Source organism: Hordeum vulgare, chromosome 2H, assembly GCF_904849725.1.
Source record: "Hordeum vulgare subsp. vulgare chromosome 2H, MorexV3_pseudomolecules_assembly, whole genome shotgun sequence".
NCBI classification, from domain to species: Eukaryota; Viridiplantae; Streptophyta; class Magnoliopsida; order Poales; family Poaceae; genus Hordeum; species Hordeum vulgare.
In genome coordinates this window covers 366982933-366996101 of record NC_058519.1, presented here as the reverse complement: position 1 = coordinate 366996101, position 13169 = coordinate 366982933, and positions in this window count along the sequence as shown.

Here is a 13169-nt window from a genome sequence, read left to right as displayed (position 1 = left end):
GAGGAGGAGGAGAAGGAGGAGGAAGAGGAGAAGAAGAAGAAAAGAAGAAGGAGAAGGAGAAGGAGGAAGAAGGAGGAAGAAGAAGGAGAAGGAGGAACTCCTTCTCCTTCTTCTCCTTCTTCTTATCCTTCTTCTTCTCTTCTTCTTCTTCTCTTCTTCTTCTTCCTTCCTTTCATTTTTCCTCTTTCTTCTCCTCTTGTCCCCTTCTTCGGGCAAAATTAGCTAAGAATGCCTTTTTGGAGCTAATTATGTCACTTCGAGGATAATTAGCTAAGTATAGGTCATGTTTTATTAAATAGACCATTTTGGAGCTAACTAAGCTAATTATTTCATTTAGGTGGAAACCTAGCTAACTTGAGGTCATTTCAGAGCTAACTTGGGTAAAATAGGTCATTCTGGAGCAAACTATGCTTATTAAGCTATTTTGGATCTAGCTAAGCTAATTATAGGTCATTTAATACCTAAGTTATGGGGAATAGGTCATCTTCGAGCTACCTAAGCCTTATTATGTCATTTAGGAGAGAACTTAGCTAAGTATATGTAATTTTTATTAAAACACTAGAAATACAATACCATTATCGTCATCACGGCGGTGAAGCACGGTGGCTCTGGCTTGTTTCACCTGGAGAAGGCTCCACTGTAGAAGGGTCTAGCGATGCGTTTCACGAGATATTCTGCACCAAACATCGTTTGCAATGTGTCGTTAGCATGAGGACACTCTTAAGATCATTGCGCTGAAATGAAACACACCGTCCCCGCCATGTTAATGACTGGCATCGGCGGAGGGACTTGGCCGCTCTTCGCGCACATAGACTGTACATTTGGTTTCGACAAGTCAAACTTTTTATTTATTGATGAAACGGACATTAAAATGCAAGATTTGAAATAACATGAAGAAGAAACTTACCACGAAGAGCTCGTATATGGCCCTGTTAGACGCATCATTCCGTGCCCTCTCCGCCTCCACCAATGCAGTCGTCCTCTCCTCCAGCTCCCTCATCTGCTTATCCTTCTCCGCCATAGCCGCGTGCATTGCCTCTATCTCTCTCTGAATAGCAGCCTGCAACACAACTCATTGTTAGCATTGTAATCATATTGGTTCCAACGCACAACATAATGCGGAAAGATAGTTGAGTCCATTAAACTAACCTCGATGGCGAGCTCGACTGACCGTGGACGAGGTGTTATCTCCGGACAGGAGCTCGTTTGGCGTGCCTTTATGTGCCGAAGAGTGCTAGGACAACATATAAGGCCGTCTCCAATGGCAATCGAGCCATGGGCTTCCCGTTGCCAGCTATCATCACCAGCTCTGGATCAACAGGCCCCTCGCTCGGGTTAAAGTCCTCCCCTTTCCTCGCCTTCCCGTGATCTACGTACTTCACGAGCTTGTGGTGGGAGGAGATGTTGGTCAAGTTTTTTGGATGCTCGAGGTCAGACTCAGAGAATGCCTTGACCTTCTTGTACGAGGCAGTATGGGCCATCGCATACAGGTCGTACATCTGTGGCACCTCTGTCTTATTGTGACGCGCCTAAAAGAGAGAGAGGAAAATTGTATTAGTAAAGGGCTCAAGATAGCATTAAGAATGAATTGCATGAGGCATGAAGCAAACAACATACCCAGTTCTCGCAAAATTGGATTAAGTTGACGCTCCCTTGATGGTGTGGCACACCAACCATTTTTCCACGCCTCTCCTTAGCGTTCTTGTGGCTGGCCTCCCACGTTTCGGAGCACCACTGATCCACCAAGGCCTCCCAACAATCCATCTTATCCACACACCATCTCGGGGGCACCTAAGTTAATAAAGAGAAATTTGAGCGTGTAAGAACAAAATCAGGGAAACTAACTACAAAGCCTTAATAATATGTAATTACCTTCATGTAATGCTCCTTCTCCATCTTTGAATCACGACACTTCGCCTTGTCCTTCCTAATACGCCGCGTGGCATAGTAGTCTCGAACATCCTGCACCCGAGCCTCGTGCCAAAAGTTTTGAAGTAGGCAGCGACATTCGGTTTCGATAACCTTTTTCGCGTCCTCCTCGTATCCCTCCTCACACCAGTAGTAGGTCTACAAACGAGACAACACCGATTAGTACAATAACTAGCTATGGTCGATTTATAATTGTGTGAAGGAGAAATTACCCAGAACTGTCAGATTACCATGTTGGCCCTCGCGTGGCACAAAACACCGTCGATCTCCACCTCCGGCAGGGCCGGGGGACCCAAGTAGTGCTCCCAGGTCATTCCTACCTCTTGCTCCCGACCGGGCAATGTAACAAACCCTGGGAAGTTTTTACGGCAAAGCACACCAAGGATGCCGTTGGGCTTGCGGACACCCTTGGCAACAATCCAACCACCACGGTATGACAAATTAAAGCCAAAACATTAGATATTTGAGAAAACGTGAAGGCAAAAGGTTAAATAAGAGTAAATTAACTTACTTGTCCCCATTTTGCCTAATCGACCACCTCTCCTCGGGGGTCGGTGGCACGAGCGGGAGCCCCGAACTACCATGCTGGTAGATGGTAGCCCCCTAACCCAGCTCCTCGTTGCTACCAACATGGCCACTTGGCTCATCCCAGGTATCCCATTGGGTCTCTGGGGACGTACCCTCATCCCTGCATTGCTTCGGAGTCGCCTGGAACGAAGCCTCTGGGACACGAGTCTCGTGGGTCGAAGGCTCGTCGACCCGAGGCTCATGAACCAAAGACCGTGTAGCCTCCACCTCAGCCGAATCCACCCTAGAAGTCCCGTGCTCAGGTGAATCAGCTTGGGGTGGTGGCGGAGACCGTGTAGCCTCCACCTCAGAAGGTGTGGCAGCCACCACCCTACATCTCCCGCGGCCACGTGTACCTTTAGTACAACATAAATACCAACATGAGTTATAAAATGTATATAAATACCAATATGCATACAACATGAGTACATCATAAATACCAACATGAATACAACGTGTACCTTTAGTACCTCTCGGCTTCGCGGGGGGTCGACCTCCTCTCAAGGGGGCGCTCCTTGCATAGTAGAGAGAAACACTCTCCAAAGAGGCGAGGCAGGAATGGAAGTACCCATCCCATCACCCGCCGACGAAGAAGGAGCCGCGGAGTGCTGTCGACCCTTTCTCACCATGTTTCAACACCTGTCATGACAAAGAGTAAATGAAATTAGTACAACATAAATACCAACATGAGTAATAAAATGTATATAATTTAAGTGTATCATCATCAAAAGTACCAACATCACTAATAAATGTTTTATACCTAACATGAACTCAAAATTTATATATAGTATAATAGTTGAATACCTGACATGAACTAATAACAATCGTGCTCGTCTATATATGCTTCGGGGTCAATAAATGCATCATGATCATCACTATCACTACTGAAATTCATAAATTTGCCGTCTGCCAAAGCGGACGGCAAAGGCTTTGCCGTCGGTCAGAAGACAACAAAATAGACGGTAAAAAAATCCGGTGAAGAGGTTCTTTGCCGTCAGGTTTCCCAAAGCGGACGGTAAAGAATCTTTGCCATGAGTGGGCTGACGGCATATTAGCTGGGACGGCAAAGGGTGCAACGTCCCCGTTAATATTTAACGGCAGGCCGTCTGCCTTTGCCGTCTGCCTCCCCTCCTTTGCCGTGCGTGGGCAGACGACAAAGAGGGGAGAGAGAGGGGCAGATTCCCCCCTTTGCCGTCTGCCTCCCCCCCTTTGCCATATGTGGGCAGACGGCAAAGAGGGGAGAGAGAGGGGAAGATTCCCCCCTTTGCCGTCTGCCTCCACCCCTTTGCCATGCGGGGGCACACGGCAAAGAGGGGAGAGAGAGGGGGCAGATTCCCCCCTTTGCCGTCTGCCTCCCCCCCTTTGCCATGTGGGGGCAGACGGCAAAGAGGGGAACCAACCCCTTTTTTATTTATTTTTTGTTATGTCCAGCATTTTTAACAATAATCAGGATATATATATATATATTTGACATAAATAAATTTATTTACGTACTCATAACCATATTAAAATAACCTCTTATATCCAGCTATCAAGTTACATCCACGTGCATACAAAGTTTCATAAATTACACCAGTTTCATCCACGTGCATACAAAGTTTCATATATTCATATACTACAATAGTTTCAATACAACCCATGTTACAAGAAATCATCTTCAAGCATTCCATCAATATTTGCCAAGCTTCCCGTGAAGTGAAGGTAATCTGCAAAATGACAAATAAGAAAGTTAGAAGAATAATAGTAGATGAAGTAGTGTATATATAGGTTATTTCGGAGAGAAATTAGCTAAGTATAGACCATTTAGGAGCTAACTAAGCTAATTATGTCATTTAGGTGGAACCCTAGCTAACTATAGGTTGTTTCAGAGCTAACTTGGGTAAAACAGGTCATTCCAGAGCAAACTATGCTTATTAAGCCATTTTTGATATAGCTAGGCTAATTATAGGCCATTTAATACCTAAGTTAGGGGGAATAGGTCATGTTGCAGCTACGTAAGCCTTATTATGTCATTTCGAGGATAATTAGCTAAGTATAGGTAATTTTTTATTAAATAGACCATTTAGGAGCTAACTAAGCTAATTATGTCATTTAGATGGATAATTAGCCAATTTAGGCTTTGTTGGATGAGTCTAATATAGCTACGTAGAATAAGAGAAAGAGAAGAAGAAGTAAAAGAAGGAGGAGGAGGAGGAGGAGGAGGAGAAGGAGACGAAAGAGGAGAAGAAGAAGAAAAGAAGAAGGAGAAGGAGAAGGAGGAAGAAGGAGGAAGAAGGAGAAGGATGAGCTCCTTCTCCTTCTTCTCCTCCTTCTCCTCCTTCTTCTTATCCTCCTCCCTCTCCTTCTTCTTCTTCTCCTCTTCTTCTTCTTCCTTCCTTTCATTTTCCTCTTTCTTCTCCTCTCGTCTCCTTCTTCGGGCTAAATTGGCTAAGAATGCCTTTTTGGAGCTAATTATGTCATTTCGAGGATAATTAGCTAATTATAGGTCATTTTTTATTAAATAGACCATTTAGGAGCTAACTAAGCTAATTATGTCATTTAGATGGATAATTAGCCAATTTAGGCTTTGTTGGATGAGTCTAATTAAGCTACGTAGAATAAGAGAAAGAGAAGAAGAAGTAAAAGAAGGAGGAGGAGGAGGAGGAGGAGGAGAAGGAGACGGAAGAGGAGAAGAAGAAGAAAAGCAGAAGGAGAAGGAGAAGGAGGAATAAGGAGAAGGAGGAGCTCCTTGTCTTTCTTCTGCTCCTTCTGCTTGTCCTCCTCCCTCTCCTCTCCTTTTTCTCTTCTTCCTCTTCTTCCTTCCTTTCATTTTTCCTCTTTCTTCTCCTCTCGTCTCCTTCTTCGGGCTAAATTGGCTAAGAATGCCTTTTTGGAGCTAATTATGTCACTTCGAGGATAATTAGCAAAGTATAGGTCATTTTTTATTAAATAGACCATTTAGGAGCTAACTAAGCTAATTATGTCATTTAGATGGATAATTAGGCAATTTAGGCTTTGTTGGATGAGTCTAATTAAGCTACGTAGAATAAGAGAAAGAGAAGAAGAAGTAAAAGAAGGAGGAGGAGGAGGAGGAGGAGAAGGAGACAGAAGAGGAGAAGAAGAAGAAAAGAAGAAGGAGAAGGAGAAGGAGGAAGAATGAGTAAGAAGGAGAAGGAGGAGCTCCTTCTCCTTCTTCTCCTCCATCTCCTTCTCCTTCTTCTCCCCTTCTTTTTCTTCCTTCCTTTCATTTTTCCTCTTTCTTCTCCTCTCGTCTACTTCTTCGGGCTAAATTGGCTAAGAATGCCTTTTTGGAGCTAATTATGTCATTTAGAGGATAATTAACTAAGTATAGGTCATTTTTTATTAAATAGACCATTTAGGAGCTAGCTAAGCTAATTATGTCATTTAGATGGATAATTAGCCAATTTAGGCTTTGTTGGATGAGTCTAATTAAGCTACGTAGAATAAGAGAAAGAGAAGAAGAAGTAAAAGAAGGAGGAGGAGGAGGAGGAGGAGAAGGAGACGGAAGAGGAGAAGAAGAAGAAAAGAAGGAGAAGGAGAAGGAGGAAGAAGGAGGAAGAAGGAGAAGGAGGAGCTCCTTCTCCTTCTTCTCCTCCTTCTCCTCCTTCTTCTTATCCTCCTCCCTCTCCTTCTCCTTCTTCTTCTCTTCTTCTTCTTATTTTCTTTCATTTTCCTCTTTCTTCTCCTCTCGTCTCCTTCTTCGGGCTAAATTGGCTAAGAATGCCTTTTTGGAGCTAATTCTGTCATTTTGAGGATAATTAGCTAAGTATAGGTCATTTTTTATTAAATAGACCATTTAGGAGCTAACTAAGCTAATTATGTCATTTAGATGGATAATTAGCCAATTTAGACTTTGTTGGATGAGTCTAATTAAGCTACGTAGAATAAGAGAAAGAGAAGAAGAAGTAAAAGAAGGAGGAGGAGGAGGAGGAGAAGGAGACGGAAGAGGAGAAGAAGAAGAAAATAAGAAGGAGAAGGAGAAGGAGGAAGAAGGAGGAAGAAGGAGAAGGAGGAGCTCCTTCTCCTTCTTCTCCTCCTTCTCCTTCTTCTTCTTATCCTCCTCCCTGTCCTTCTTCTTCTTCTCCTCTTCTTCTTCTTCCTTCCTTTCATTTTTCCTCTTCCTTCTCCTCTCGTCTCCTTCTTCGGGCTAAATTGGCTAAGAATGCCTTTTTGGAGCTAATTATGTCATTTCGAGGATAATTAGCTAAGTATAGGTCATTTTTTATTAAATAGACCATTTTGGAGCTAACTAAGCTAATTATGTCATTTAGATGGATAATTAGCCAATTTAGGCTTTGTTGGAAGAAGAAGGAGAAGGAGGAGCTAACTAAGCTAACTAAGCTAATTAAGCTAACTAAGCTAACTAAGCTAACTAAGCTAACTAAGCTAACTATGTCATCTAGCTATATTTTATTAAATAGGTTTTTTTGGAGCTAACTAAGCTAATTATGTCATCTAGCTATCTTTTATTAAAATACTAGAAATAGCATACCTAAGTTAGGGTCAAGCACGGTGGCTCTGGCTTGTTTCACCTGGAGAAGGCTGCCCTGGAGAAGGCTCGATTGTAGAAGGATCGTGCGATGCGTTTCGGGACATATTATGCACCAAACATCGTTGCAATGTGTAGTTAGCATGAGGACACTCTTAAGATCACTCCACTGAAATGAAACTCACCGTCCCCGCCACGTTAACGACTGGCATCAGCGGAGGAACTTGGCCGTTCTTCTCGCACATAGACTGAACCTTTGGTTTCGACAAGTCAAACTTTTTATTTATTAATGAAACGGACATTCAAATGCAAGATTTGAAATAACATGAAGAAGAAACTTACCACGAAGAGCTCGTATATGTCCCTGGTAGACGCATCATTCCGTGCCCTCTCCGCCTCCACCAATGCAGGCGTCCTCTCCTCCAGCTCCCTAATTTCCTTATCCTTCTCCGCCATAGCCGCCTGCATTGCCTCTCTCTCTTTCTGAATAGCAGCCTACAACACAACTCATTGTTAGCTTATTGGTTCCAACGCACAACATAATGCGGAAAGATATTTGAGTCCATTAAACTAACCTTGATGGCGAGCTCGACTGGCCGTGCACGAGGTGTTATCTCCGGACAAGAGCTCGTTTGGCGTGCCTTTAACTGCCGGAGAGAGCTAGGACAACGTATAAGGCCGTCTCCAATGGCGATCGAGCCATGGAGCCTCCCATTGCCAGCTATCATCACCAGCTCTGGATCAATAGGCCCCTCGCTCGGGTTAAAGTCCTCCCCTTTCCTCGCCTTCCCGTGATCTCTGTACTTCACAAGCTTGTCGTGGGAGGAGATGTTGGTGAAGTTTTCTGGATGCTCGAGGTCAGACTCAGAGATTGCCTTGACCTTCTTGTACGAGGCAGTATGGGCCGTCGCATACAGGTCGTACATCTGTGGCGCCTCCGTCTTATTGTGACGCTCCTAAAAGAGAGAGAGAGGAAAATTGTATTGGTAAAGGAGAAGGAAAATTGAATTGCATGAGCCATGAAGCAAACCACATACCCAGTTCTCGCCAAATTGGATTAAGTTGACACTCCCTTGATGGCGTGGCACGCCAACCATTTTGCCACGCCTCTCCTTGGCGTTGTTGTGGCTGGCCTCCCACGTTTCGGAGCACCACTGATCCACCAAGGCCTCCCAACAATCCATCTTATCCACACACCATCTCGGAGGCACCTAAGTTAATAAAGAGAAATTTGAGCGCGTAAGAACCAAATCAAGGAAACTAACTACAAAGCCTTAATAATATGTAATTACCTTCTTGTAATGCTCCTTCTCCATCTTAGCATCACGGCACTTCGCCTTGTCAAGCCTAATACGCCGCGTGGCATAGTAGTCTCGAACAGCCTGCACCCGAGCCTCGTGCCGAAAGTTTTGAAGTAGGCGGCGACATTCGGTTTCGATAACCTTTGCCGCGTCCTCCTCGTATCCCTCCTCACACCTGTAGTAGGTCTGCAAACGAGACAACACCGATTAGTACAATAAATAGCTATGGTTGATTTATAATTGTGTGAAAGAGAAATTACCCAGAACTTTCGGATCACCATGTCCGCCCTCGAGTCACAGAAAATACCGTCGATCTCCACCGCCGGCGGGGCCGGGGCACCCAAGTAGTGCTCCCAGGTCATTCCTACCTCTCGCTCCCGACTGGGCAACGTAACAAACGCTGGGAAGTTTTGACGGTAAAGAACACCAAGGACACTGTTGGGCTTGCGGACACCCTTGGCAACAATCCAACCCCTACAGTATGACAAATTAAAGCCAAAACATTAGATATTTGAGAAAACCCGAAGGCAAAAGGTTAAATAAGAGTAAATTAACTTACTTCTCCCCATTTGGCCTAATCGACCACCTCTGCTCGGGGGTCGCTGGCACGAGCGGGAGCCCCGAACTACCACGCTGGTACACGGTAGGCCCCTCACCCAGCTCCTCGTCGCTACCAGCATGGCCACTTGCCTCAGGCCAGGTATCCCATTGGGTCTCTTGGGACGTACCCTCATCCCTGCCTTGCTCCGGAGTCGCATGGAAGGAAGCCTCTGGGACAGGAGTCTCGTGGGTCAGCTGAATACCGTGTAGCCTCCACCTCAGATGAATCCACCCTAGAAGTCCTGTGCTCAGGTGAATCAGCTTGGGGTGGTGGCGGAGACCGTGTAGCCCTACCTCTCCCGCGGCCACGTGTACCTTTAGTACAACACAAATACCAACATGAGTAATAAAATGTATATAAATACCAATATGCATACAACATGAGTACAACATAAATACCAACATGAATACAACGTGTACCTTTAGTGCCTCTCGGCTTCGCGGGGGGTCGACCTCCTCTCACGGGGGCCGCTCCTTGCAAAGTAGAGAGCAACACTCTCCGAAGAGGCGAGGCAGGAATGGAAGTACCCATCCCATCACCCGCCGACGAAGCAGCAGCCGCGGAGTGCTTTCGACCCTTTCCCACCATGTTTCAACACCTGTCATGACAAAGAGTAAATGAAATTAGTACAACATAAATACAAACAGGAGTAATAAAATGTATATAATTTAAGTGTATCATCGTCATAAATACCAACATGACTAATAAAAATTGAATACCTAACATGAACTCAAAATTTATATATAGTATAATAGTTGAATACCTGACATGAACTAATAACAATCGTCCTCGGCTATATATGCTTCGCGGTCAATAAATGAATCATGATCATCACTATCATCAATAAATGAATCATCATCATCACTATCACAAAGAACATGTGGAAGGCCACCATTATGTAATCGGTCAAGAAGTGACAGGTCATCCGCAGCAGTAACCTCTTCTTCTTCCAGCTCTTCCTGTTCGGGCTCAGGGGTTAAGACGGATTCACTGTCGCTGTCTACTTCCACGTTCTGGGGTGAAGTAGAGCGGTTCTTGAAACGTTTCTTGGACAAACGTGTTTCTTGGAAGAATTCTCCTTCATATGTGTCTGGGTTAATGTGAGGTTCGTAATCCTCTTCATTGAGGGTAGGTGGTCTAAAATGTGGCGGCACTTCATAAATGACATCCCAACCTTTGAGATTTGGATCAGTTTGGCAGGCCCACGGTAGATAGAAAACTTGTGTCGCCTGTTGAGCCGTAATATAGACATCGGGAACATCTAAGTGGGTGTTTTGGTTGATTTCGACTAGTCCTATATGTTCTTGAGTCCTTCTAGTCTCCCTCGGCTCAAACCAATAACATTTGAAGACTACGACGGTCGGTGGGTTTTCACCATAGAATAGAAGTTCATAAATTGCTTCAACTCTTCCATAATACTCGGTGTCTCCTTCGCCGATAGTAGAGACAGAACAATTTGTAGTCTTTAGGTCGGGCATAGATAACTCTTTGCCAAAGGTACGAAAGTGATACCCGTTGATGTTGTATTTGTCAAATGAACGGACCTTATAGTGAAAACCATTAGCGACTTGTCTCAACTCGGCGTCCACAGACTCTGGATCAGCCTACAAGTTTAATACGAAAGAATGGATGCATTAGCCGCAAATTAGACCAATAAATCAAATGGTCCCTTAATGGTAATAAATTACCCTTTGTTTGAACCAAGAGATGAAACCGGGATAGTCGCCTCCATGCTTTGCGAGAAGCTCATACTCTTCGACGGAATCCTTTTCGATGACCGCTACATCTGAGAATTCGGCGACGTATCGACTATATCAAATATCCGGGAATAAGAGTAGTTCAAAGCAATTAGAAGTTGCGGAACAATAAATTACCGAGAACTTACTCGATGTACGGCCGCACTTCTGTTAGGTTGGTGAAGATATAGAATGAAATGGTCCGCCATTCTTCGACATCCAACGATTTCCCTTCCGAAGCACCGGATGGTGCGAGCTTACCTTTGAATAGGCTGAGGTTGGATCGAACTTTTTCTCGAGCTCCATCACTATACCGAGGCTTCGGGTTATGCAAATGATGATTTTTGGCTTCGTAGTGTGCTGTCACGAAGTTTGCCGCCTCCTCAGTAATGAATGCCTCGGCCATCGATGCTTCAATTCTACGTTTATTTTTACACTTAGCTCGAAGCGTCTTCTGCATCCTCTCAGTTGAGTAGCACCATCGATTTTGAACGGGGCCCCCCATTCTTGCCTCGGTCGGGAGATGCAAAATTAAATGTTGCATTGGATTAAAGAAGCCCGGTGGAAAGATATTTTCTAATTTGCAGATCAACTCCGGCACCAACTCTTCCATTTCATCTAGCACGCCAGGCGATAGTTCTTTCACACAAAGAGAACGGAAGAAATAGCTCAGCTCTGCCAGTACTAGCCATTCATCCTCAGGGATAAAGCCACGCAACATCACCGGCATTACCCGCTCAATCCATATGTGCCAATCATGACTCTTGAGCCCAAATATTTTCAATTTCTCAAGACTCGCTCCCCTCTTTAGATTCGCAGCATACTCATCGGGGAACATCAACCGCATTTTCACCCACGATAGCATTTCCCTCATAGCTGGCCTTTCAAGATTGAACCATGCCTTTGGCTTCTCTATGCTTTGCTTTCCTTTCCGTTGTCGCAAGTTTTGCAACGGTCCATCACATAGAGCCTCCAGGTCGATTCTAGCCTTAGGATTATCTTTTGACTTCCCCTCTATGCCGAACAATGTACCAAAAATGGCCTCCGCAATATTCTTTTCAGTGTGCATCACGTCAATGTTGTGTGGGCAAAGGAGGTCTTTGAAGTAAGGGAGATCCCATAAGCATGACTTGTGAGTCCAGGCGTGTTCCGTATTATACCCTTCGAAGTATCCTAGACGCAAAGGATCAGGCTCGAGAGCGTTTAACTTATCAAGGGTTTGTTGGCCTATCAACGCAGCTGGTGTAGTGTTTTTGACAACTCTACCTTTGATGAAATTCTTCTTGTCTTTTCTGAACTTATGGTCAGGATCCAGGAATTGTCAATGCATGTCGAAGCAAGAATACTTGCGACCAGCCTGTAGCCAACGGAACTGAAGAGTTGCCTTGCATATGGTGCACGGGAACCTTCCATGCACACACCAGCTTGCGAATAGCGCAAATGCCGGATAATCATGCGTCGAGTACATGTACCACACATGCATTTTGAAATCTGTTTTCGTAGCCGCGTCGTAGGTCATGATCCCATTAGCCCAGGCTTCTTGCAACTCATCCTTAAGCAGCTGCATGTACACATTCATATTCTTCCCCGGATAGTTGGGCCCTGGAATTATCAACGTCAGGAATATGTTCTTTCTTTTCATAATCTCTCCGGGTGGCAAATTTAGTGGAATGACAAATATAGGCCAACAACTGTATTGTGCTGCCGTCATACCATACACATTGAACCCATCCGTGCTGATGGCAACTCTAGGTTGCCTTGGATCTTCTGTTTTATCCTTATGTAATGCATCGAAGTGCCTCCACGGAAAACCATCTGAAGTGTGTACCAGCATCTTGTTCCCATCCGCATCTAGTTCGGTTCTTTTGCCCAATTTGTGCCATGTCATCTGTCTGGCCGTCTCTTCGACCGTGAAAAGACGTTGAAGTCTTGGTACGATTGGTAGATATCGAAGAACACTAATGGGGATTTTGGTCTGATTCTTCTTACCCATGTCGTTGTCTACCACAATATACCTGGAAGAATTGCAAATGGGGCAATAGTTCAAGGCCGCATACTCAAGCCTAAATAAGGCACATCCAATCTCACAGGCATGTATCTTCTCATAGGGCATCTTAAGTACATGGAGGATTTTCTCTGACTGGTACAGGTTTGCAGGAAGTACATGGCCTTTGGGTAGAAAGCGTCCAAATATCGTTATCGTCGCGTCGTAGCATTCTCTGCCTAGGTTGAATTGAGCCTTCAGAGCCATTACTTGTGCGATGGCATTGAGCTGACAAAGCTCAGTCTGCTCTTGGAGAGGACGTTTTGAAGACTCCAGCATTTCATAGAAGGCCTTTGCAGATTCCTCCATCTCATCGTCCGAATCACGAGCATCATCAAAGTCTTGCACCATGTCTTCAATCCCGGTACCATGCTCGTCGGTGCGACGACGAATCACCTCAGCTGTGGCACGTTGGTCAGACTCACCATGAAAAGTCCACACCATATAATTAGGCATAAAACCCCACTTCTGCAGGTGTTTATCCATTTCAAACTCTGTCTGC